General features: G+C 44.9%; 1 protein-coding gene across 8 annotated transcripts in view; it reads right to left on the bottom strand.

Moving 5' to 3' along the window:
- LOC119177760 (glycoprotein-N-acetylgalactosamine 3-beta-galactosyltransferase 1) overlaps positions 1 to 24,892 on the bottom strand; it is a 442,569-nt gene that overhangs the window by 320,584 nt on the left and 97,093 nt on the right. For 2 of the 8 annotated variants that reach the window (XM_075865894.1, XM_037428945.2), the window contains exon 1: positions 8,553 to 8,752. The exons of 4 other annotated variants lie outside the window; for them this stretch is intronic. The gene's annotated coding sequence lies outside the window, so the exon portion shown is untranslated. Of the gene's footprint in view, positions 1 to 495; positions 750 to 8,552; positions 8,753 to 24,892 lie in introns of those variants that run through there. 2 more of the 8 variants (XM_075865748.1, XM_075865795.1) reach the window with 2 other exon arrangements.

Genomic DNA, 24,892 nt, shown 5'->3' with positions numbered 1-24,892 from the left:
TGTTCTAAGTTTCGGTGCCTTTAGCTTGGGACATTGCCACAGGAGCGTATTCGATGCTGTATGCAATTTCATTCGAGAATCAAAGCGCATGTCATAATAATGCCTGCTTAAATATATTTCTGACGACACTTGTCTAATTTTGAATGAAATTTGCATATTCATTTGATTGTGACCGGGTGAGATAAGCTCGATTGTCTGGTCTACTCAAAATTTCTGTCTTCCACTGTAGTATTACCTCACCTTTTCTCTTCTTGATTCAATCTTTAATTATTTGTTTAGTTTAATATTCCTTTTTAGTTAATGATTATTTTCTATTACATCATTAGTTTTTTTGATTAAGGATAAACCTTTTAATATATATCATTTAGGATACTTCTAGATTTCATGGCCAATCCCCCATAGTGGGTATGTGCCAGTGCGAAGGGGCAACAACAACAACAACAACGACACAGCGTGCGCTGCCATGTTGAGGCCATCGGACCAGCCGGGACGAACCTGGCATTTCCTACGGTGAACGGGTGGCTTCCAGACCGGGCCTTGCGGCGCTTTTCTATGATGAACGCTTGAGCGGGTCAGGACAGGCTGCTGATCGTAGGCCAGATGGTGTCCGAGACCAACCAGCTAAAGAGTCGGTCCGCGGTGGTGAGTCTCCTGGGGCCCAAGCCAATAGCATCCTGTGGGCGTGACCATGGCACCACGTCTAGGCTCACGATCCGGCACAACCGACCGCGGCGTGGTCTCGGTGGGCACTGCGCGGAGTCATCATGCTTCAGAGCGTTCCCGAGTCGGGCGAGCGAGCGCGTCTTTCTCCTGCTTCAAGCGTGCGTCGACTACGCGGTCATCGGCGCCGTGAGTGTCGTCTCTGAATGATAGTTACCGAACGAGTCAGGGCGTGTAGAGATACTTGTGGGCTACAGAACCGTAAGGACTTGGAACGTAACTGTGTTGTACTTTTTGGCTATCTATCGGAAGTGTCTGTATTTGCGCTTGAATCGTGTTGTGCATTAACGTTTTCTTTTCCCTGCACTTGTCTGTGTCTGAGGGCTCACGAATTATCACAGCCCCACTCTAATCAGCATAAATGATTTTATTCGCCAAACAGCGGAAACGGTGACGCTTCGCGCGAAAAAAATTTAGCCTCTTCGCCGAATCGCATCAGATTTACTTCAAGTCTAAGAACATGTCTAGCGAGCCTGATGTTGAAATAGACAACTGCACATATGTAGCGGTCCTCTCCAAAAGCTGGTAGTACTTTTGCGCTGCATTTCTACACTGCTACAGCCAAGGCCTCATCACGTTTCAAGGTAACTACGCTGTGACTCGTGCTGCCCATTGCATGTATCCCATTGAGCTCCGTTGTCCCGTCAGAGGTTGAACACGCATACCATTCGCTTGATTAGAGAACGGATCTATGCCTGGGCCAATGTATTTTGAGATAAGGCAAATCGTAGTTTCAGTTGTGATAGGAGCGCTCTCTTCTTTTCGTTCGGAAGGCATGTTACTATGTTTCTAATGAATAAGGTTGTGTGCTTCCAAACACTCGCTCGTTTAGGTCACTTATTCTGGTTGGCAGTAGGTCATGTTCAAAGGAGATCTATACATACACACAATACGCACGCTACAAATGCACAGACATGAGATATATTCGCAAGAATGTACATACGCGCACGCTACACACGCGCGCCCCCAGCGCGCGTTTGTGTGCGTTTACATGCACATTCGAAATCACAATTGTTTGGAGGAGGGTGCAGGATTACAGCAGCTCAGCTCGAGAATGGGCAGCACTGCGACTTGCATGGAAAGCAAGCATGTGCGCAAAATAGTCACACACGTAACGGAACGAATTTCCTAAAGCACTTAATATGAATGAAACTATACTCCACACTTTTAGAAGAACGAATATTGATAAGAATGCACACGCGCTAAATAATGTTGTCCTCACCAAGAATAATTAGGTCGCCTTAAGCGAATTGATGAGAAGACACTACCGTTGTGTCTGTCACCTTCTTTCCAATTCGTTTCGGATTTGCGCCATTTTCCGTCGCGCGTTGTCTGCATCTTTCGAAAAGTGATAGAACGGCACGTTACCATCTTTGCACCGCGATGCCACGCATTGCGATACACTTCAATAGACCTTGCAAACAATTTCTTCTTTTTCGGGCTCGAGCGTGCGGCATCGCGATAATAAAGGAACTATACGGCCACTTCTCAACCCACGCAACGCGGTAACACATCTCCTTTAAAGGTTGGCCCTGTTAGCACCGTTTCCAGGCGCGGCCACTAGGTGGCGAGAATTTAGTCGGAGTCGCGAATTGACCAGCGTTTTTTTTTTTTCTTTCAACGGCAAACATAATTCTCCGCACATTGTAGAGTGAAACACTACAAATGAGTGATTTCGCATACTGTCATCTGCTTTTTAATCATGCCACCATCATTCATCAAGGCTTCATCACGCCACCGTCATCCAGCTTGTTCACCAAGCCATCCACAAAACACGGTTTGCATCGCCACCATCAGCCAGCATTTTTTACTGTCACCAGTATTGGCTAACCACCGCCACCACCACCACCTGCCACCATTTTGTTTTCACTCTCGCCGTCATTAGCCACTACAGTTTACACCATTTCCACTATTATTCCCACCATATTTAATATTATTTCCACCATATTCACCAACTATTCCAGCATCGACCAGCCCAGGATTTTCAGTAAGGTTGGAATAATGCCATGCCAATTTGACGCATTTTCTGATGCACATCTTAATTCGTGACTAAGGAGAACAGTTGGTCACCGATTATTAGTGACGGGCGTTACCTTACCGGTTTTCATAAAACTTCGAAAATATGTTCTCGTGGACACTGTGGTCTATATATACGTGTGCCAGATTATGCAACGGTAGGTCATTTAGTTTTTCAGAAAACCAATTTTAAAACTTGATGGCCTATTGTGGAATCACACATGTAAACGCAGGCTATCCTGTGTATATGACGTAAGTGCCTCCTCTTTTCTTTTTCAAAAACACCACCTTGCACAGCAGACAGAGACAGCACGCGCTCTTTTCTGCGAGGCGCCGACGATGCGAGCACAGTTCAGTTTTGTCAGCTGCACACAGCGCGTTAGTCGTTGTTGACGTCGGCTCTTTAAGCATACACATTTCAACAACGAGGAGATTGATTTGAGGCACGTCAGATGTTACACGCGCCGGCAGGTCGGAATGAAAGTACGATGCTTCCACGCTCAAGTAGTAGCTGCACTCATCGCTTGATTTGTCACTGATAAGTTCAGTCGAGCTGGCACAGCTTAATTCCACGTCGGATGGCGTCGCCAACTTGCTTTTGCGTATCAGAAGGGCAGCGTGAGCAATGCTCACATCCTCATCAGCCATGGTGGTGTGTAGCAGATTTCGTGACGTCATTCCATACCCACCATGAAGGACGGAGCAGCTCCTTGTTTCGGTTCTAGTTTTGTCTCATCGTTCCTTTCTCAATTAAATTATTGACGAGTGTCTGTGCAAAATTAACCCTGCTATATAGCTGTTGCTGGACTGTCAATGCTATTTGAAAACGGCATAATCTCACTATGGTGGAGGCACAGGAGTTCCACTTTGAATTGCGTCTCTCATAATCATATGGTGGTTTTTGGACGTTAAACCCCACAAATCAATCAATCAATCACTTCCACTTTGAAGTAAAGGTGCATGCTCGTCAGTTGCATATTTCATAGGTCGGCGAAATCACTCATCAGTCGACTGACTCAGACTCACTCAGCCGTCGGTCCGAGTGAGTCCTGCTGAAGAAAATTTTGGTGAGCGTGAGTTGGAGTGAATCTAAAAACCAAAATATATTTCTGGAGTGAGCCTGAGTGAGTTCTTTTGTCTCATTCCCAATTTATGGTGCTATCTATACTCTCTTCAGCATTACTACCAGGCGCACCTGGGCTCACGACAACTCGCACATATTCCAAGACAGTGTCCTTCATACACCATTTAAATGTAATTGGTCAGAGGCACGAATTATCTAGAGGGTTGTCTTGATCTACCCCTCGCCAACTATTCCGGGGAAGTTTTTGACAAATATATCTTATATGTCGTCATCTCTTCAAAGAAAAAGGACCTTACTCATAATTCACTCGTATTCGGAGGTACTATATCAATCAGGGCCAAGGAGAGCAGCGATTACGTGAGATAATGGTGTTAAAAACATGGACATCAGGTTTGAAAGATTTAATTGAAGACTAACAGACTCATGAGTTGACTCACTCACACTCAGACCAAGGCTTGAATCTGGGTGAGTCCGGGTGAGAAACTTTTTTTTTTGTGTGTGTGTGTGTGAATTTGAGTCCGAGTGAGTTTCGTTGAAGAAAATATTCGTGAGTGTGAGTCCGTCTCAGGAAAATTTGGTGAGTTAGAGTCCGAGTGAGTCCAAAGCACGAGATATATTTAATGAGTGAGTATGAGTGGGCTCCACAAGTTTTGCCGACCTCTGGGTGCAATTGACTTTTTCTTTAGGTTTGACGTAGACAGGAGGTCCTCTCGGAACGTTGCAAAGATCAAGCAAGTATTGTTGACGTGAGAGAACACTTGCGGAGCGCGCAAAATACCTTGAGTGGCTCCAGGCGAAGACTATTGTTCGTCACCTTTCTCGCTAGATTGTCCGGCAGGTTTCAAAGTGGTTTTGGCTGCTTAAGCTAGAAATGCTTTTCTTTTTTTCTAAGGAGAGAAAACGCTCAAAGCATTCACGTCGTTTCAGTCTTCACCACCGAGGGGTCGCCCTATTTGAAAACGGCGCGTTCAGCATCACTGCAGCTTGAGCGCACGAAGTCTCAGGCACTGCCCCACTGTTGGGCGCATGTTTCCTATGGCATTTAGGCAGTCGTTTCAAGCTGACGCAAAATCGTTCGAAATTAACGACGCCGGCATAAACTGTACGATGCGTTAGATCATTTATGATTCAATTTCGGCATTACCAGACGCAAAGATACAAATCACAGTAAAAATTGGCAGATCCAACGTACAGTGAGAATCAATATTATGCGAAGCACGAAAGAGGAAGGTTGCAATGTCACTTTAATAACTGCACAACGTTACCAGGCGGGCGTAAATTAGCTTCATTTCAAGATTATTATGTTTGGACGTGTCATTTATCCTCGTCGTCCATTCACGTCACGTAATGCTACATTTGGTAGATGTTTAGCTAGCGGAACGGACGCGAGCATGGTGTGAGTATAGGAAGTATCATGTTTACATGACACACATATCATGATTATCATATTTGGGCATGTAATTTACCTTCGTCGTCTACTGCCATCACGTGATACAATATTTGGTATACGTGGAGCTAGCAAAATAGCCACGAGCGAGCGCGCTATGAGCGTAGCATGTAGTCATGTTTTACATGACACGCATGTCATGATTATCATTGGGCACGTCATTTACCTTCGTCGTCTATTTACGTCACGTAATACCGAATTCGGTATGCGGGAAGCTAGCGAAACGGCCACGAGCGCATCATGAGCGTGGTATGTTGTCATGTTCTTACATGACACGCATGTCATATTATCATGTCTCGACGTGTCGATTACCTTCGCTGAATATGACGACACCAGCTTGGCGATTGTTTAATATTCAATCATTGTATGTATCCTACACATATAGTGGTATTATTAGGTGTTAAAATGTACAATATTGTCGCGGTGTCGTGAAAGTGGGCCAAGAGAGGAGACTTGGTGTTCAGATGAAAACTGTTCATTTGGACGAAATTGTGGCCACAAACGGAAACTCGAATTACAGCACACACTCACACACTGGCACTGATAGTGGCGAACAGAGCGTCGACCGTCGATAAACTGACAAGCGGCGAAGCACGTCGGAATTTATACACGAGTCATCAAATACTCTAGCGTTATCGCGAGCGGTCACGCAGGTTTCAAAATGATCAGTAATGTTCGCGAAGTGGGCGCAATCTTAACGAAATGATCTACTACAGTCCCTAAGCTTCTCGAACACTGATTGATTGATTTGTGGGGTTTAACGTCCCAAAACAACCATATGATTATGAGAGACGCCGTAGTGGAGGGCTCCGGAATTTTAGACCACCTGGGGTTCTTTAACGTGCACCCAAATCTGAGCACACGGGCCTACAACATTTCCGCCTCCATCGGAAATGCAGCCGCCGCAGCCGGGATTCGAACCCGCGACCTGCGGGTCAGCAGCCGAGTGCCTTAGCCACTAGACCACCGCGGCGGGGCAAGCTTCTCGAACACTGCAGGCACAGTTTGCGCTGAGAATTACGTACAGTGTAACGCAGCGATAACAAAACTTGGAAGGAAAGTGGCAATATGCTCTTTACCAACGCCAGGTGCTACAGAAAAAAAATTAGCGTGGCTCTATAGGTTAAGATACCTGTTTGCCACGCAGACGGCCTGGCTTTGATTCTCGCTTGAACAGTAGCTATTTTTTTTATCATTCCTTTATTTTCTTCGACAACATGGCACTCAAAAAAAGCGACTTTTTTGTTTAGTTTCTTTTGTCTTTTTTTTTTCTTTGAAGCACTTTCACCCATAAGTGTGGCTTTGTGGTAGAACACCTGCTTACCAAACTCACGGCCCGAGTTCTATTCGCATTCTAACAACTATGTTTGTTATAATTTATTTCCGCCTTTCTCAACTTTTCGGTCACGGACAATATGATGATTTTTCACTCACAACTAACGACGCCGACGCCGGAACTTTTTAGCGAAAAAGCTTTTAACAGTATCGCGTTAAAAAGAATGTGTTGGAATCGGGTGCAGTTGTCATTTCTGATAATAATGCGCACGTGAATTCTGTGCCACATGTGCCACAGCGTTCTTCTTGCAATGAATGAATGTGAGCTGTGTAGTACGTGTTTGGCTCACTATTTTTGGAAAGGCAGCGGATAAGACAGCGCAAGTATTTTTGCGACATAAGTTCCTTGCGTACACAATGTGTTTCGAGAGCTGACTTTAGCACAAGAAAGGACTTCCTCGCCAATCAGCGCTAGAAGTGCGCGTTGTTGGGCTAGTCAGTTCATGTTCAATTAGCAGTCGTCAAACTTTGCGCTCCATTTGAACCCTTCTCTCGTTACTTCTCTGCGTCAAATAGCCGCATCTCCGGTTTCTAATTATTCAGCGCCATCTTCCAAAATCACACTGGTCCCCAAATATTTGGTCGGCAGTTCTACGACCACAGGATACAGAGTGCATGTGGGTCACCCAATGAATTGCTGACAGCAAGTCCGATAGAATGTGAAAACGGAAGGCCGGACTTATTGCATGGCGTGATGCTATCTTTATTCATAGCAGCGGTGAGTGAGCGAGAGCGAAGAATCCAAGAGGCCCCTAAAACATTGGGTTCACTTTAAAAAATTTGGCTGGAGCCATTTCAGTGTCTAGAAGTATAACGAAAGCATGACGATGTGTCACGTATCTGACGCACCACGAACCCCGCATTGTTTGCGGCGTGGCACAAATTAATAATAAATTCCGGGGTTGTACGTATCAAAACCACAATTTGAATACGGCGCACGACATAATGGGGGCTTCCGCATCAACTCTGAGCTCAAACTCGGGTTGGCGAGGTGACTGACTGAGTGAATTGAAGGACGCGGGGAGCTTAATCCAAAATCGTCTGTTTCGCTACTTTACGCGCGGCAATCTGGAAAGACGAAAGCTTAATGAACGGTCAAATCACTGACGGATTGCACAAGCATAGTGAAAAATGAACCTATTGTACAGCAACCCCATGGTTCAAAGAAGTCTACATTTTCAACAATGCGGAAAACCTGTTCTGCGGCGTCAGAAACTAAGGTCCACGGTTAGTGCATCCTCGGGAGAAAGTTGAATCGTCCTGATGCCTTGCATTTAGTGAATAAATTCAAGCCTGAAAAGCAAGAGGCGCCTTTCTTAAACTAGAACAGGTCAGAAAACTCGCTTTCGTTGCCTAAGCAGCAAAGAGCCGAGCCCCATCTTACATTGCGCTCTTAAGGAACATTGCGCAGGTCGCGAACGTAACGCTGGAAGTGGCGTATAAACAAAGAAAGTGGACAAGAGTATGAAGTTGCGTGTGCATAACTGATCACGTAGCGCAAAAAAATATTTGACACGGGACCAGGGAAGGAATGAAGGGGAGCGCTTGGTTCAAATAAGACTTATTTCGAAGAGCGTACACATATATATTGGTTTCTTTGCTTTTCCGCATATATATGAGTACGCTCTTCAAAAAAAATAAAACTTCTAAGAAGTAAGGGCTCCCTTTAACCCCTTCCCTGGCCCTGTGTTAAATATGTATTGCGCTACGTGATCAGTGAAGCGGACAAGTGGAGAAGAGTTCATGCAATTTAACCGCGAACTACATTAAAAAACAGACGGCTGGGTGTACATCAATCTGACAAAAGATCGCTTCGTGTGGAAAAAAGAAGGAGGGGATGGCAACTACAGTTCGATTGGGTGAGCAAAAGAAGCACCACAGTTTAGGCACTTGATTCGTTTACACTTGGGCACCTTTTGGCAAATATAGATACAAGCAGTGGATACTCACAAGGCAGAGCGCGGCCGCTGACGGCGTCGAGTGATCGCTGAGCGCGTCTACCAGACGGCTGCAGGGGGAGAACACGAGTTACACGTGTTCGCCAGGCGCGCCCAATAAGAAGTGATGGAGAGAGACTGACAATGCGTTCAGCGGCCGTGAGAGGCACAGAAAAGTCAACAGAGAGTCACAGAAGCGCGCGTGAATGCATCGTTAGAGACTGCGGCGTCTCTGCTTTTATAGCACTCAATGACGGTTTTGAACTCGGAAGACCAGCTGCGCCTCGAAACGTTTGTTTGAGTGAGGGTGGTGTATAGTGCGAACCGCTGCGTCAACTAAGAATGCATATAGGAGAAATTCTAAAGAAAGGCAGGAAGGGGACGATGGAAGAAATTTGTAAAAAAGAGCCGACGTATAGACTACAGCTGCAACTGACTTGAAACAAGTAGCAACTTCGAAAAATACACTACTCGAACACTCCCTGTTCACGAATTTCTCATCCCTATGAAGAGTCGTTTTTTTTTTTTGGGGGGGGGGGGGGGCAAAAGCAAGTCGCACTGTTTCAGAGTGGTTGAGCGCTGACAGGGAGTTTCTGCATGAGAGATCTACATGTTACTGACGACTAAAGGCCGGAAATACAAAATGAAAAAAAATAAACAGAATTAAAAAAGCAGAATATTCATCCTAAAACATAGCCGCCCACTGGCGCCAGTTTGGTTCACCAAACGTACGACTATGAGGGCTCCTAGAAGCACTCACCAGCTGAACGTGCACTTGTCAATCTCTATGGGAGTCGTCGTGGTCTACCAATTCAAGCTGACGCTATGCGGTGAGTGACGTCATTACTTTCGTAAGAAGTTTCTTGCCTTTCACTGATGAGTAGATGAGTAGAAAATCACAGCATATCGACGAAGTGAATGATGAGTGGGGCGAAGTGTTGGCCCGTCTATATAAATGCCTGTATCTCTATCTGTCTATCTGTCCGTCTGTTTGTCTGTACGTCCGTTCGTTCGTCTATCACTCACACTAGCGCCACCTGCTGAGTAAGCCATACAACTAGGTGGTTACTAACCCGTCACAGACATGCATGGAAGGACCAACGGCTTTAGGAGCTTCGCCCCTAAAATAAACTCGATACGCGCCGGAAAAAAATTCGAGTAATGTGTTGGTGTCCCGGCACACTCCAAACTGTGCGCAGGTAATTTCCGGAAAATAACAAAAATACTTGGCAGCGAATCCAATGTATCTATTTATTTTTATTTATTTACAATACTGCTAATCTCATCCGAGATTGTAGCAGGGAGGACATATGAAAGCGATTATTTGTTTACACAAAGTCATAATGTTGAAAAACACAAAAAAGCTGGAATTACAAAATGACATACAAATCACAGAATATACATTGTCATAAGAATACAAAGTCTAAAAATTTTAGTAATAGCAAAATCGTGAACTAGGTTATCGCTAAAACGACCGCAAAAAGTTAATGCATGCATTTGTAATACGGGGAAGGGTCAACAAGTAGACATTATTATTCAAAAACTTAATCAAACAATTTTATGAACAATAAACTAATCGAAAAACGCGTCATTGAAATATAACCATCATAAAAAAGCTAAAGTTTTGTATTATTAGCATGACATGTACTCATCGTTTATTGGGTTTATTGATGATGTGATGTCGTTAGTGCGATTTGCGAGGGAAGCAATTCGCTTTCAATCGCAGCTGTAAACACGTTTATGGATGATTAAGTGGTTAAAGTGGGTTTGAGCGAGTTCCAATCTTTAACGGTTGCAGGAAAAAATGAATATCTAAAGTAATTTGTGGTAAAAGAGTATCCTACAAGAGTATGGGAATGATTATGACGGGTTGGTCTGTCCTGAAAAAAAAAGATATATACATTGAAGTACCTATTTTTATTATGTTGTGGATTAGTTGAAACATTAGTTTTAGTCTTGTTAGCTTTCTTCGGTTTTTTAGTGTTAGAATGCCAGCGTTATTGAGTAGGTGTGTCGGTGGGTCTGTCAGTCTATACTTGTTAAAAATCAACCCAATTACTTTTCTTTGAACCACTTCTATTTTATTAATCTGTTGGTGCATATACGGAAACCAGACAGGGCTGGCATATTCTAATACAGATCTGACGAGGGTAGTATAAGCTGTTATTTTGGTATTTGGTGGTGCGTGTTTAAGACATCTTTTCAATAAAAATAGTCTTGTTAGGGCTGTGCTAGTAATATTCTAAATGTGGGTATCCCATCTCAGGTCGTTTGAAATCGTTATTCCTAGATATTTATGGTTAGAGACTGTGGTTAAGGGGCAGTTGTCAATAGTGTAAGAAAAGTTGTACCATAGTTTTTTGCGGGTTATTGCCATGGACACACATTTACCAATATTAAGGGACATTTGCCATTTTTTGCACTACGTGGGTACATCTTCTAGTGCTCTGTTAGGAATCCGTAGGAGTATTTTTTTCCTGGTAAAGTACGCAGTCATCTATCTGCAAAGAGCCTTAGTTTTACTTTAGTTGAGAGGGGCAGATCATTAACGAATATTGTGAATAATATTGGCGCTAAGACGCTGCATGCCCTGTGGCACGCCTGACGTGACTGTTGCTATTCTAGATGTGGTGTCCTGTAACTGTACAAATTGTGAGCGATGTATCAGTAACCCTTAATCCAGCGAATAATGGTACTGTCTCCAAGAGTAACTTCTCATATACGTATTATATTGTATGAGAAACACGATCACATGCTTTTGAAAAGTCTAAGAAGATGAGGTCACTTTGTTTATGGCTATCAATGGACTGGGCTGCACCGTGTATTATTTCTAAAAGTTGAGTAACCGTTGAGAGGCCTTTTCGGAAACCGTGTTGAACAGGAGACAGGATATGATATTTTCAAGGTAAATACCTATGTGTTTCAATATCATATGTTTTATTAATTTACACACAGAACAAGTTATTGATATTGGCCTGAAATTTGAAACCATGATTTTGGTGCCTTTGTGTGATTTTGATTTGTGTACTGGTATAATTTTAGCAGTTTTCCATATTGCGGGAATAGTGCATGATTGCAGTGATTTTTTAAAGATTACACATAAATATTTAGCTACCAATTCTGCATACCTTTTAAGGAAGAAGTCTGATATGTTATCAGGACCCGGGTCCTTCTTGGTATCGATACTTAATAGTAGGTTGAGCACGCCTTGCTCGGTATTTGCCAAGGGTTCTATTGGTGAATGGTCTGAAAATTGTATGAGAGGTATGATTCCGTCATGTACGGTAAAAACTAATTGAAAGTAATCATTGAAGGAGTTGGCGAGATCGTTGTTGTATTCAGAAGAACGCATGAGCGCTTCATTTTTCGTTGGATTTATATATTTCCAAAATTTATTTGAAGCGCTTATCAAGAATGTGCGAAGTATCTTTGCAAAGTAATTATTTTGGCATCTCTTAGTTTACTTCTCATGTCGCTAACGGCTACAGTCAGATAGTGCCTACTAGCAATAGTTGCTGTCGTGTTCAGTTTATTTCTTAGACGTTTTGCCTTTCGTTTCCCCTGTCTCACGTCACGTGTTATTCAGAGGTTTAGTCGCCCAGTTTTTTTTTTTTTGATCGGTACGTAACGTTTTATGCATGACGTCACGAAGCCTGTAAATCTACTCCAAATTGTTTCGATGTCAGTGGATAGGTTATCTGTAAGTGCTACGAATAAATCATATTCGAAAGCAAGACAATCGATTATGCTTGTGTCGTCAGCATAGGTAACTCAGAATAATCAAGCGATGCCTGTTGATGAGATTTATAGTCCTTCACTCCTACAGCGCAATAAATCAAGTTATAATCTGAAATGCCCTCCATTATTTCTATTTTAGTAGTTTCTTGCGGGAAACGATCACTTAAAAAACTAAATCAAGAATGCTCGACGATGATGCATGTACCCGCTTGGGTTGGGTCACTATCTGATGTAAATTGAAGTTGAGCATAAGATCACATATCAAATGCGAGCTATCAGACTTGAAATACTTAGCTTGCCAGTCTATTTATGACATATTCAAATCACCCTGTAGGATCAATTAGTTTGCCATTTGATACATGACTCTGCATATAACTACAAAGTGAAGTAATGACGTCACTACAAGCAGACGGGATACGGTATACACAACGCACAGTGATGGCACTTGAACCTATGAACAATCCGCAAAATATTGCTTCTACACCTTCAACTTCTCGAAGAACCTTGAAAGAGAATTTTTATTGGCGAAAATGGCAACGCCACCACCACGTGTGGGCCGGTATTTCCGTATTATCGCGTAGTTGATGCTATCCATTTCCTCATTATCAATGTCACTTGACAGCCAAGTTTTGGTAACACCTCCAAAATGGGGTTCTAGTTCCAGTAATAAAGAATAAAGCAAATCAGATTTGTTCAGTAGACTACGTGCGTTTACATTGACGAAGGTTACTTTTTTTTGCGGGGCCCAATCTTCTGCAGATCGTCTTTCTGGTTTTTTTTTTTTTCGTTTTGCAGGGACGTTTGCGTCTTGGCTCACGGGAACGGCTTCATTGTTTTCTTCATTCCAGGAAAAGAGTTCACCATCAATCCGGAGCTTGTCATAGCCTAACGTCACTTTTTCTCCTGCTTCTTTTCTTGATTTACCATAATTCCTTAGTTTTTTCTCATGCTACGAATGCGAGCTGAAAAGTCCTCACTTATGCAGTAATAATACCGTTATTTTGCCGCGATGGTCGGTAAGCCGCAAAATGATTGGTCTGCATTTGTTAGCTTTTGGCTTTCCTAGTCTATGTAGTCTGTCTATGGCAAGTGCCTCGGTTTTCAAAATGTTTGCGACGATACTGTCGTTCCCTGTTTTATCCAAAGCGACACTGCTTTCTTTCTCGCTTTCCGGAACACCAAACACTATGAGGTTATTCTCTAGACCGATTCTCAAGATCATCCATCTGAAGTTCAAGTTTTCAAACTACTTCCTCTAGGGCACATACTCTGGTTTCGCAGTTTGCTATTTTGCTGTCTAGGGCGCTAATATTAGCCAGCTTCGACCCAATAGCAGTAAGGCGCTACTCTTTTAAATCGTCAGCAATCCTTTGTAGCTGCTTCGCGAACTGGGTAACATCAGGGCCGGGGTTCGTTTCTACGTCTTCTGACAATAGCATTAAGTTTTCAGCATAGTCTACAACATTAATTACCAGCAAGCAAATGAGCCGCGGGCACGGCATCATGACCAAAAATGGGTCGTTAAAACAAAAGCATTTTCCATAGCGCCTGTCACCTGCATGAAGTACAGAAGGGGATTAGCCGACCGCATCGTTGAGTTGCCGCCGTGCCCTACAGCCCACAATCGATTGACGCCAGCATTTATAGGCGAACCGGTGCATTCCGCCACCAGGGAAAATTGTCCAGTGTCTTGCCCATGCGTGGTCGTCGCTGATACTGGCTGCTCCCAGATGAAGGCCGCCTGATCAAGCTACAGAATCATCGATGACGTGCGATGGTTGATTGCGCTGGAAAGCGGCATAAAATTGCCATGTCACGCGCATATTGCTGCGTCGTGTCCCGCTGGTAGCAGGAAAGCGCCGAACATCTGCATGAAGTACAGAAGGGGATTAGCCGACCGCATCGTTGAGTTGCCGCCGTGCCCTTATATACATAGACTCGTAGCGAGGGCTACGTACAAGTCCATACGTTCAGGAAATGGCGGCTGATCAGCTGCTTATGGGGCTTAGCGCCGTCTCTCTGAGGAGGGAACACTTCCGGCGGAACAAAAGCGAACGTGTCGCAAAAGCTGGTAAACAAGTGACGTCATTTTGTGCGTACTAGCACGAAATTTGATCTCAAATTACTTTTATATAGGCCCCTGATCGCTAAGTACTTGCGCTAAGGCGATCACCGGGAAGTCATCCACGAGTGCGCTTCAAGTCAACGCCCACTAACTTAATACGGACTCATCACTAAATAATGATGTTTTTTAAGTGTACTACCGTTCAATTTGACTCGGTTTTACAAGGAAACTCATTCTTCTAACTTGTTTTCACCGTTGGTGGCATCTTCCGGCCATGGGCTAAGGCAAGCCAACAGCGTAGCAGCGCATACATGTGATATCTGCAGCGTAGCTTATTTGTTTCACACATACGCAGGGTCTTCAGCGTGTAATATGGTTGCAATCTTCTGCTTCAACAGGAATAATTGACGCCTACTGACGCCAAGATCATGAGATTTTAGTTTTATTCAATGGTCCCAATAACTTGAATATATCATACTGTAGAAAATTCTAATAGAAACAAAAGATCTGTGGACACTCTCAGCGTTATGTTTTTTTAACAAAAACGCGGCGATAAATTACTGCTACGTATACATGCCAATGAAGACATGCGAATTGTACCGTGATAGATAACTTGGCAATCTGCTCACCGATAACGCAAATAGTAGGCACTGCATGCTCAAGAAGGAAACCGGGTTGCAGGACTACTGATGGATGAAAGCCCAGAGAGCAGTGCATTCCGAACCATTGTGCTTGTTCCTTATCGAGAAGACATGGGTCACCAAGCACCCAATTGTAGCAGCTGCATTCTTGCACAGCACATAACTTCCGCAGATGCCGACAACTTGGCTTTAAATGTAATTCCCATCGTTCCGCTGCATTGAGGACGTTCACCAACGATAAAAAGCACCTAACGATTTCGCACACAATAGAGAGCGCAAACAAGCGCGGAACAAACACAAAAAAAACAGGTGAGGGGGTGTGTCTTCGCATACGAATTTTATGAGCGGGCCTCCCTATGTATACCCTTGTAGTGCAAGGGCTCCACTGAGTAATATTACCGTGGACAGAGGGCACTGAAAAAAAAATTTCTCGTAAAAATAAAAACTTTCATAAATTATTAGTTCATTACATCTACGTAATATTGTTGGGGCGAATAAATCTATTTTCTAAAGCCAATTGATTGCTTCGACATTGAATCAAACTTGTTTTTTTTTTTTCACTATTAGTGTCTGTCCCCTCCGCACATAGTCGCGCTTCAATCGCAGCTGCCATAACTCCCCATGCTGATGTCGCTAGCAATAGATTCTGAACCGCTTTTCGGCCGAGCCTTCGTGACCTATTTGAATGGACCTTGGTGAATGTGCGTGCTTCGCAGCAAATACCGTCCAAAGACGATAATCTTCTGCTGGGCGTACTACTGCTTGATGCTTCAGACAATGCCTTTTTATGGGGCGCATCTAGCTGGAATTGACAAAATAGAGGAGGCGCTGCGTGAGATATGGACGCCATTAATGTTGCGAAAGAGGAGCTTTTGCTCACGGACTTCGAGATGGGCGCGCGCGGTCGGGGTTCTCTCCAGCCATTTTAATCGCCACGCTCCCTATCAAAGTAAACGCTTTGGTTTTTAGAATTACGTATCTACGCATTTCTTAAGCAAAGAAACACGCTGCATAGTATTTACGTATCGATGTTGAGCCTAAAATATTCGTAATACTTGCTTTTTCATTGACAATGATCACAAGTGCGGTCGCTGTCACCAGGGAACGATGGCTGGGCGTTGAGCAACGAGTCGAACTTTGACCGGGAGGACGGAATCATTGGACAGACAGAACAAAACTTCTGCATTGAAGTATTTCAAGAAGGACTATCTTGTTTAAAACATGCGCACACGCCAGCAGCACCCTAACTGTACCAGCCACAGTGGCCGCTTAGCGCTTACGAGGTACCGCTGCGAACCCACCGCGGTGGTCTAGCTAGACTGTCGACGCGAAGGTCACCGGATCGAGCACTGGCCGCGGTGGTCGCATTTCCAAGGAAACCAATTGCTCTAGGCCCATGCGTTTAGATGTAGCCGCACGTCAAAGGACCACATGTGGCATAGATTCCCAGAAGCTTTTGCTACAGCGCCCCTCAATCGTATCATTGTTTCGGGACGTACAAACCCTCACTTGCGCTGCAAAAGACAGGTTTCACAACCGAACAACCGACTTTGGATGGGATTCAAATGCAAACACACTTCTGTGCTTACGTTCATGCGCATGCCAAAGAATGACAAGATGGTTCAAATTGACTCGAATGCTTTCTCGACAGCGTGTTTATATAACAGATCTCGCACGAAAAAAAAATCAATATAAATTTTAACGTTAGCTACACAAATAGGCAAGCATTAAAAGGTGGAACTCACTCAGACTCGCTCATGAAATTCGTTTTGCGCCTAGGGCTCAGTCGGACTTAGACTCAACAAAATGGTCCTCCACCAGACTCCCTCGCATTCAAACTTATCGCGATATTACTCATTCAAATTCACGGCCTCATCCTAAGGCCATTTCACATGACACAAAAAGTAGCGATTTTCATTCTGCGAATATGCTCGCAACGAAAAAAAGCTGGTAAACGCTGGCAGTTCGCTCCCGCCACAGCTGTCTGCGGCGAGCAACCAACATGGAAATTTTCGCTCTGATCGCAGCGGCGAGAGCTATTTCTGTTCGGGACCCATCGAAATAGGGTCGGGCCGGTCAAGCTGTCGAAATTTCGTCGACGTGTTTGTTTTGGTAATGGCCGCTGCTGCACATTTTACAGCGTAGTTAGATTGGAAAGAGTTATTATATGACGCCACAAGTGCTCTTCATTACCGTTCATTTGTCACAAAACGAGCGCTCAAAAAGGACGCGCCGCCAAATTCTCGCGACGAAGCGCCAGAGTGACGCCGCGAGGTCAACCATAAAAAAAAGAAAAGAAAACAAACATCCAACGACTCTCCGGGCGCGCGCCTCTCCCCTCGGAAGCGTGGCTTCGCCGACGAACCTCCTCACCCCACATCGGCGGCCGAGCAAGCACTCGAAGTTTTTAGAAGGAAAGAGGCGTGGTGGTGCCGGGTTGAGTCATCCGTCGCGGACGGCCCTCGTACCGTCTCGCGCTTTCCCCCAGCCTTCGCTGCGCATCGCGCCGACGAAATGATGAGAACTTTCTGGAATCTCGCGCGGAAGGTATTTAATCGAGCAGCCGAGATGAGAGAGCAGGAGAAGACGGAAGTTAGCGCCAGAGCGCGTAGGGATTCCGCCGTGTAGTCGGCGAAGGTTTTGTCCGTAGCGACAAAGCAGGAGAAGAAGAGGATTTCCACCTGAGGGGTGAAGGCTCGAGCTACAGGCAAGAGCGTGTGTCTACCGCTATCGAGCGAAGACGCGTGGCAACAGCTGCGTGTGTGAAGCTGACGTGTTTCCGGCGAAGAAGTTTGAAGCTTGGAGAGAGGTCAATTGAAGACGCGAGGTTTCCTGGAAGAGAAGCTTCGGCAAGGTTTCCTGGAAGAGAAACTTCAGGGGCAGCGGAACAACAACAACGCTGGACTTTGAGTGAGTGATTCTCGGAAGAGTATCATCCAGACTTTTGTTCCAAGAACTTTGGACTGAATAGGTTTTCTATTTCTTTAGTCTTTAAGTGTCTTGGTTGTTCAATGCATGCGACTGCATTGTAGTGCGTATTGTTGTCTGTGTCCGTTGTTTCGAGTGTGGCTGATTGTACTGTGTAGTACGTCGTTTGATTGGTGACATATTGTATGCAACTATTGTGGAGTGTACATTCTTGTGTATTGTTTTCGATCTGCCATTATTGAGAATATAATTTTGTTTGTTTATCCACTCTCGGCTCTGACTTGTTCTTTGGGCCACAGCCGGCGTCCGCTGGCACGCCAAAAAGGACCACTTCTAAATTGTCCACGCTTTCGTGGTGCGGTTCGGGGGGCCGATACTTCGGCCCTTGGAATTAGCCCAGCGATCGCCTCCCTAATTAACAGGACCTGTGCGACATCATTGAAACTTAATAATATCATGACGCACAGATTGTTACATTATATTTGAAAAATTATATTGTCTGCCACAACGATTGGTGGCAAGAAATGTTGCTCGCCGCTCGAGTCGCAAAGCGAATATCGCGGACCCTTCGCGGTCTGTGTGAAACGAAACCGCCATTAGCGGCGGTTGCGAACAGAGCGATTGGAGCGAACGGAACGATTTTTTTTTTCACTGCATTCGCGGCATGTACAACAGCCTTTAGTCTGTGCGAGTCTGAGTGTATCGACTCCTGAATGAGTTTGACGACCTTCACATAATCTGTCACGCAACATACGGCAGTTCAACACCTCATATTTACTGTCATACGTTTTCAAAAAAAAAAAAAGAAACGTGACGGAGAGGCAGGGCTTTCAAATGTCAGCAACGCAATCGTATTACTTGCCAGATGCCGCACACACATGGGAAAGATTAGGGTGTTTTTAACAGCTGCATGGCCTGATGCTGGGAACACAGAAAGCATTGGAGGGAAAAGGAACCGCGCACCATGATCGGCTTTACATCTCTTGAATGCTTTGATTTAGGAGCACGCCAAAAGATCCAAGTTGATGAAATTCTAGTATCTCGAATTCTCAGATGCAGAGCGCAATGTTGTGCAGTATCGAAGGACTACATGTATCTTCGATCCTGCTTGGGTATCTTGTACGTGTATCGCAATATGTCTCGCATAACGAGTGTTTGTACCTTTATTTGCGGTACATTCAAAAATTTATCGTGTATCTTAAGACACAAGATAGTGCTGCAGAAACACAACCGTATAAAGCAATAAACGTCGACTGGAATTCCACTTTTCAAGATGATATTAGAGCCACTAGGTGACCTGAATAAAAAACGGCAGTGACATTCTCATTTTCGCAATGCCCATGGACTGTCACGCCGCCAAACGGAATTGAGGAGCGTCCTCTCGTGGAGGGTCAGTAGGCAGACGCTCCAGTGTTGGGTTCAGTGTCACCACGTTAGCAAAAAACGAACACTAAACAGTTTGCATGTTTCGCGTATTAGTGAATAAACCGGACCGTCCGTGAGACGATAAATCTGATTCGTTCCAGTGAGATGCGAAGTTGACGTGAAAATACATGGCAACTCGCGCTTTTTAATATAGCCCGCAGAGTAAACATATGAGCTTCGCAAGGTTTCCTGTCGCCAGGTAGGTCAGTTAACTGTTATCGCCTAGCATTTGTAGTTGAAATTCAGCCTGTTTTACGTGCGTATAGCATTCGTCAGTGCTCTTGTGGTGCATGAATACTATAACGTTCATTGTACGCGGATATTCGCCCGGGCTCATGATTTGCTCTCGAAAACATAGCCAACGCTGCGCCACTTGTATTTTCTGCGTTTGTTCATAGGTGGCAGCACACTGCAACGAATTCGCTGGTGAGCGGGGTTCAGAGCGAAATGTTCTCCGCATCCCGACAAACGTGATGATTGACGCGATGTTGGTGTTGTCGAAGTCGTTCCGCGGAGAGAATTCCTCAGATTTCTTTTAGCTGTGATTTTGAATGAAACTATCATGATTTTGTTCTGAACGTAGAAGGTTGTCAACGCACCAAGAGTGACAGTGGGGATAAACGATCAGCTGCTAACTCACGAGGAGCGAGTTGCACTTCACGTCCCCCCATGCGTTTCACGTTTTTGTTTTTCACGCTTTTAGGTCACTTTGATCGTATTGAATGTAGCATATATCCTTCAGCGACGTCATAATAGAAGCGTAGTTATTCTTGTGCATTGCGTGTAGAGCATCGCAAAATGCTCTTGGAATCCTCCCAAACATGATAACTCTAAATATTGTGTGAATGCAGCATTTTATAGCGACTCGGTTGTAAAAACAAAAACAGGCTGTGGGCCATGCGATTGCGCGCTATTGGTAAGTGTACACCTAAGGCAATGTAGTCTATCGATAATGCTAGGAGCCTTAGTTGTGTTTATCTGGCAGTGGTGTCACTACATAGAGATAGTACTACCACATAAACTGTGAGACTTCGGTACTTGCACTGTACTTAAAACAGTTACCACACGCAACCGTGTGCTTAGACTTAAGAACGCTTTCAAGGAGTGCAGACGTTGAAAATTAATTCAGACGGCATGCCTTATATATGACGTCATATCATTTCGCTGTTAATTTTATCTTTTTACATTGTCATCTGCGTTTGTGTGGCATTGCTAGTGACAAACAAAAGGAAAAGGTCACTCTTTGTCTGAAAAAAAAAGAAAACAAAACATGCTTCTCCCATAAACCAGGCCTTTGTTGTAGCACTTCATGCACGTGATCTATCGATGAAAGCTTTCCGCAGAACACTCATATTTTTTATATTCTTACTAGTACAAGAACATGTGCGTACACGCAGTGAACGCAGTGCAGCGCAAAGCGCCGTCAGCCACTAATCTTTCTTAAGTAGACTTATCGACTGTCCAACAGTTATTGGTGAACAGAATGGGAGAAAAAAAAACATGCGTATGAGGTGCGTACGGTGGTACTGAACTAATCGCACAGATACGCGGGCTTTCTACCATCTTTACTTCTCTCTTTTTTGTTGTATGCAGATCACAAAGATGTAAATTAGTAGTTAAATCACAGTACAGCAGTGCGTAGTAGGCGGAACCCAAGCTAACCACGTACAAACAACACAGCAGAGACGTGATTTAGAGCTATAGCGTAAAGGGAGTCACCCAGGGCGAGCATCCCTATAAAATGCAGAATGCGGTTTACTCGCGGTAATAGTAACGTTGCACAGGCGCCGTGCACCGAATCAGTAGAGAAGAGCGTAGATATTAGCAGTAAACTGTAGTCAACACACTTTGTCCACCGACAATCGGCTCAGACCGCCCGCAAGGAAGCGCTGCTGCGTGTATTTGTATAGGTGGTGTTCACCTCCGAGCAACCCTATATATGCTCCCGCAGCCTCCGCTTTGGCTATCCGCACAGCAAACAAGCAATGCGGAGAAGGCACTACCTTCAGCTGGCATGACCAGTACATGTACACATGTGTGTACATGGTCCTGGTCATGACATTTTGATAGTGCGTGATACTAAAGTTGGGTTGTTTAGTGAACTCATGCCATGGTTACTTAAAAAAGTGTTTCAGGTCTCCTTTAACGCATATTGTTCGACAGGTGTCACGACGAAAACGAGTACATTCGGCAATAATAGTGCGCGCTGGTCCAATCTACTGTGTGCGTGTGTTTGTAACAAAAGATATGAATAAGTATGCACTTAGTGGTTGAAGGGTGCACTACGGGCCGGATTTTGCTATCGCGTTCAACTCTTAAAGGCGAAGCGTAAGGGTCCCCCAATTTTTTTGCGACCACAGACCGTTGTCACGTTTGATTGTGCCGTATTTGTGTGCAGCCATCGCACAATAAGCAAGGGTGACGAGCTTGAAAACTCACAATCGGTTATATTTTTTTCATTACCGAACTTTATTCGCGGTCATGTAGCCGTATACTGCAGATTGCGGCGAAGCGTCGTGGCGAGTGATTCAGCCGTATTAGCCAGGCTGATTTTAACAAGGCTGTGGGGTGACTGCTTGAGAGTGGTTCACCTGCAAATGGAAACTCGGTTGAGTTCTGATTCTGACAGATTTGAGTAATTGAGATGCGAACGGAACACAAAAATAAAGAAATAACAATAACACAGTAAATGCTGTCAGTTTCAATGTTCTGGCAAAGACGTCTGCGGAAAGCACAACACAGGAGAGTACTAAACGCTGGACAATTTAAATAATACATGCGCGGCACACTACAAGCCTAAATGAGAGGTACACGCTTTTTTTTTCGCTAAAGTGACCTAGCTCAATACACTTGCGTCAAAGAACAGGTGGGTTTTAACCTTAGTCTAGTGAATCATTTAGTGCTCCTGATATTTTCATTCGACAGATCAAAGCTGCAGGTGAGCAAACCACGTCGAAATTGCAGTCTCGTGTGCACTTTCCCACAATCTAATCTGCCCCATGCAATGACGTTCTCGCGTGGAAGTTCGTAAGCGCTGTAAAGTCTACTTCTTCAACTACATTCGTAAAACATCGCACTAGTATCGAATTCATGGGTAAACTCGACTTTAGCGCTTACAAATAGAGTACAATTTCATATTATCTAACCTTTGCGCCCACAACGACGCAGTCACCACCACTTTCAACCTAAGGTTGCTGGACAAACCCATTAGTCAAGCATCTAACGATTTCTTGGCTTTGAGTCGTTCTTGCGTCATAAAACTTGTCTTATGTGCACCAAACAATCCTTTATGTCTCAGAGTTCCACCTTCGAAACAAGTCTGGTGTTAAATGCGGCCTTCTCGCTCGTCATAAAGTGTGGATCAACGCCCACTGCAGAGAGCTACTTTGTCCGTGTATCGCTGTTTTGCCTCGTCGTCAAATTTCTTGGCGTACACGCTCAAGCGGGTCTAGCACGCATCGCCCATGACTGCAGCAGCTTCACAAATGTTGAATCTCATACCTTCTAAATCCAAATAAACTAAAACAAAATCGTGTCCGCAGTAACTTGTGTGCACCATTTGCAACCGCCGGTCTCAACTGCCCGTATGCCACCGGCCACCGCTATGGTGGCCTCCAAAATGGTGACCACGTACGCGGTTGCCAGCACAGCTGGCTCAATTTTCGCTGCCGCGCCCGCCAACACGTAAATACAACCTATACGCGCCCCCGACCGCCTATCCACACCTTGGACGGACGGACGGACGGACGAGCGGGCGGGCGGGCGGGCGGGCGGGCGGATTTGATAGCACTGAAGTCGCTTCTATTGAAAGCGCTGAGGTTTTTGTTCTATGCAACGGATATGTGCTTAATTTTTCAAGCTGTGAGGAGCTGCATGTAGCCCTGTCTGTTTGGAATATCACCTCTACACTTTTTTGTCACCTCAGCACATGTATAAACGAAAACGGTGAGCGTTTGACTCATCGGGCTTTCGTATTACCTACTGGCATTGAACGAGAAAGAGGCGCCTAGTATGCTCCTCTTCAATAAATGCATTATTATCCTTTGCAACTATGTCAAAAGGATTCATGCGCAGTGTCGATGCAGCCACAGTATCCAGCTCAGTTGATGGTTCCCGTCGACGCTTGGTAGGCGGGCAAGCTCTGCATCGTTTTACACTATACAAATACGCCATGAGCCCGTGGAAAATCCTCGGCATAGCGTCGGCAAAAGTTTCGGAACGTCACAGTGACTTCACAACAACGATTAGCCACTGGTCCATGCGAACCATGTCACTCTCATCTAAGTGCTTTTCCCACACGCGGACATTAGTGAAAATACATGTGAAACCAGCAGATTCTTGTCGCGGCATTGCGCGCTTTCACTTTTACCGCCGTTCCCTGTCTGTAAGCAGCGAGAACTTGGAGACTTTTTCGTCATTTGTTTTGTAACCGGATCAACCACCACTCACACAGCAGGTATATGGCATCCTTCCTGATTTTCAAACACAACACACTAGGCCCAATAGCAATCATTCGTTGAACACTACGACATGACACACCACAGTATCATGCACTGACCCCATATCAACACTAGCAGCCAGCTTCCCTCCGGTACTGAACCTCCGGTCTGTCCGATGCCCCGCGCGGTGATGCAGCGCCGCCTCGCGGCCGCCGCTCGCAGCACACAAAGCTCTCCCCTAGAGTTACGGCGCAGCTTCAGGACCGGTTAAATTATTGAAGGACTCTGGTATGAGCATGGCTGTGACACAAGCACTACCTAATAGGAAGGTAAATGTTTGTGTTCCGCTGAAGAAGCAGCTGCATGATCTTACAGCGCAAGTAATGACGACGGCGTAATATGTTTGCAAACCATCGCTACGTTAAACATTCGATTCTGTGCGGCCGCGACGGCACGCTACTCGCTAATAGCCTACTACTTCGGCAAATCCGCCAGGCAGGCTCCGAACAAATTATCTCGGAGTGCCGTTCAGTTCATACGTGAATTTCAGTTCGTGCAGTTTTCTGTAGCACGCACAGGATTAAGCAAGGCACCATTGATGCACGGTCGATCAGCTGACACCACCAGCCTTCGCACTGCGGCAATAAAATGAGGTAGCGAACATTTAGCAGTTTCTATTATTTGGGAAAGTACTTCGGTCTTATATGCATTCGTGTGGCAATCAAGAGTTCATCCGATGAAATCGGCACGGGGCGTGCGTCCTACGTTTTTCTGTGCGAGTTCACGGGTTGACCCTCCTTCTGCAGCCATCTTAGATTGCACGGCACGCCAGCTATAGCCCGTGGGCATTGCGAATATTTCCACCAGGGCATTTCAACGAGCCCACACGATGAGGTTTACGTGTCCCTAGTCGTAGAGCAGAATCCCGTTATGGCGCTGGAGCCATCTCGACAAAGATAAACACGCGAACGTGTTTGAGCCTGCCATTTGTTTTATCGATGTTTTTATTTTATTTTTGTCGGTACCATATTATTCATTCTTAGTCACGTACAATGTTGCGTACTCTAATTCACGCGGCATTCTTAACTCAAACTCCTCAAACTCTGGTGCCACTATA

The sequence above is a fragment of the Rhipicephalus microplus genome, chromosome 1, assembly GCF_043290135.1.
Source record: "Rhipicephalus microplus isolate Deutch F79 chromosome 1, USDA_Rmic, whole genome shotgun sequence".
NCBI classification, from domain to species: Eukaryota; Metazoa; Arthropoda; class Arachnida; order Ixodida; family Ixodidae; genus Rhipicephalus; species Rhipicephalus microplus.
Note: the sequence above shows the minus strand (reverse complement) of the source record. Positions and strands in the feature narration are given on the sequence as shown.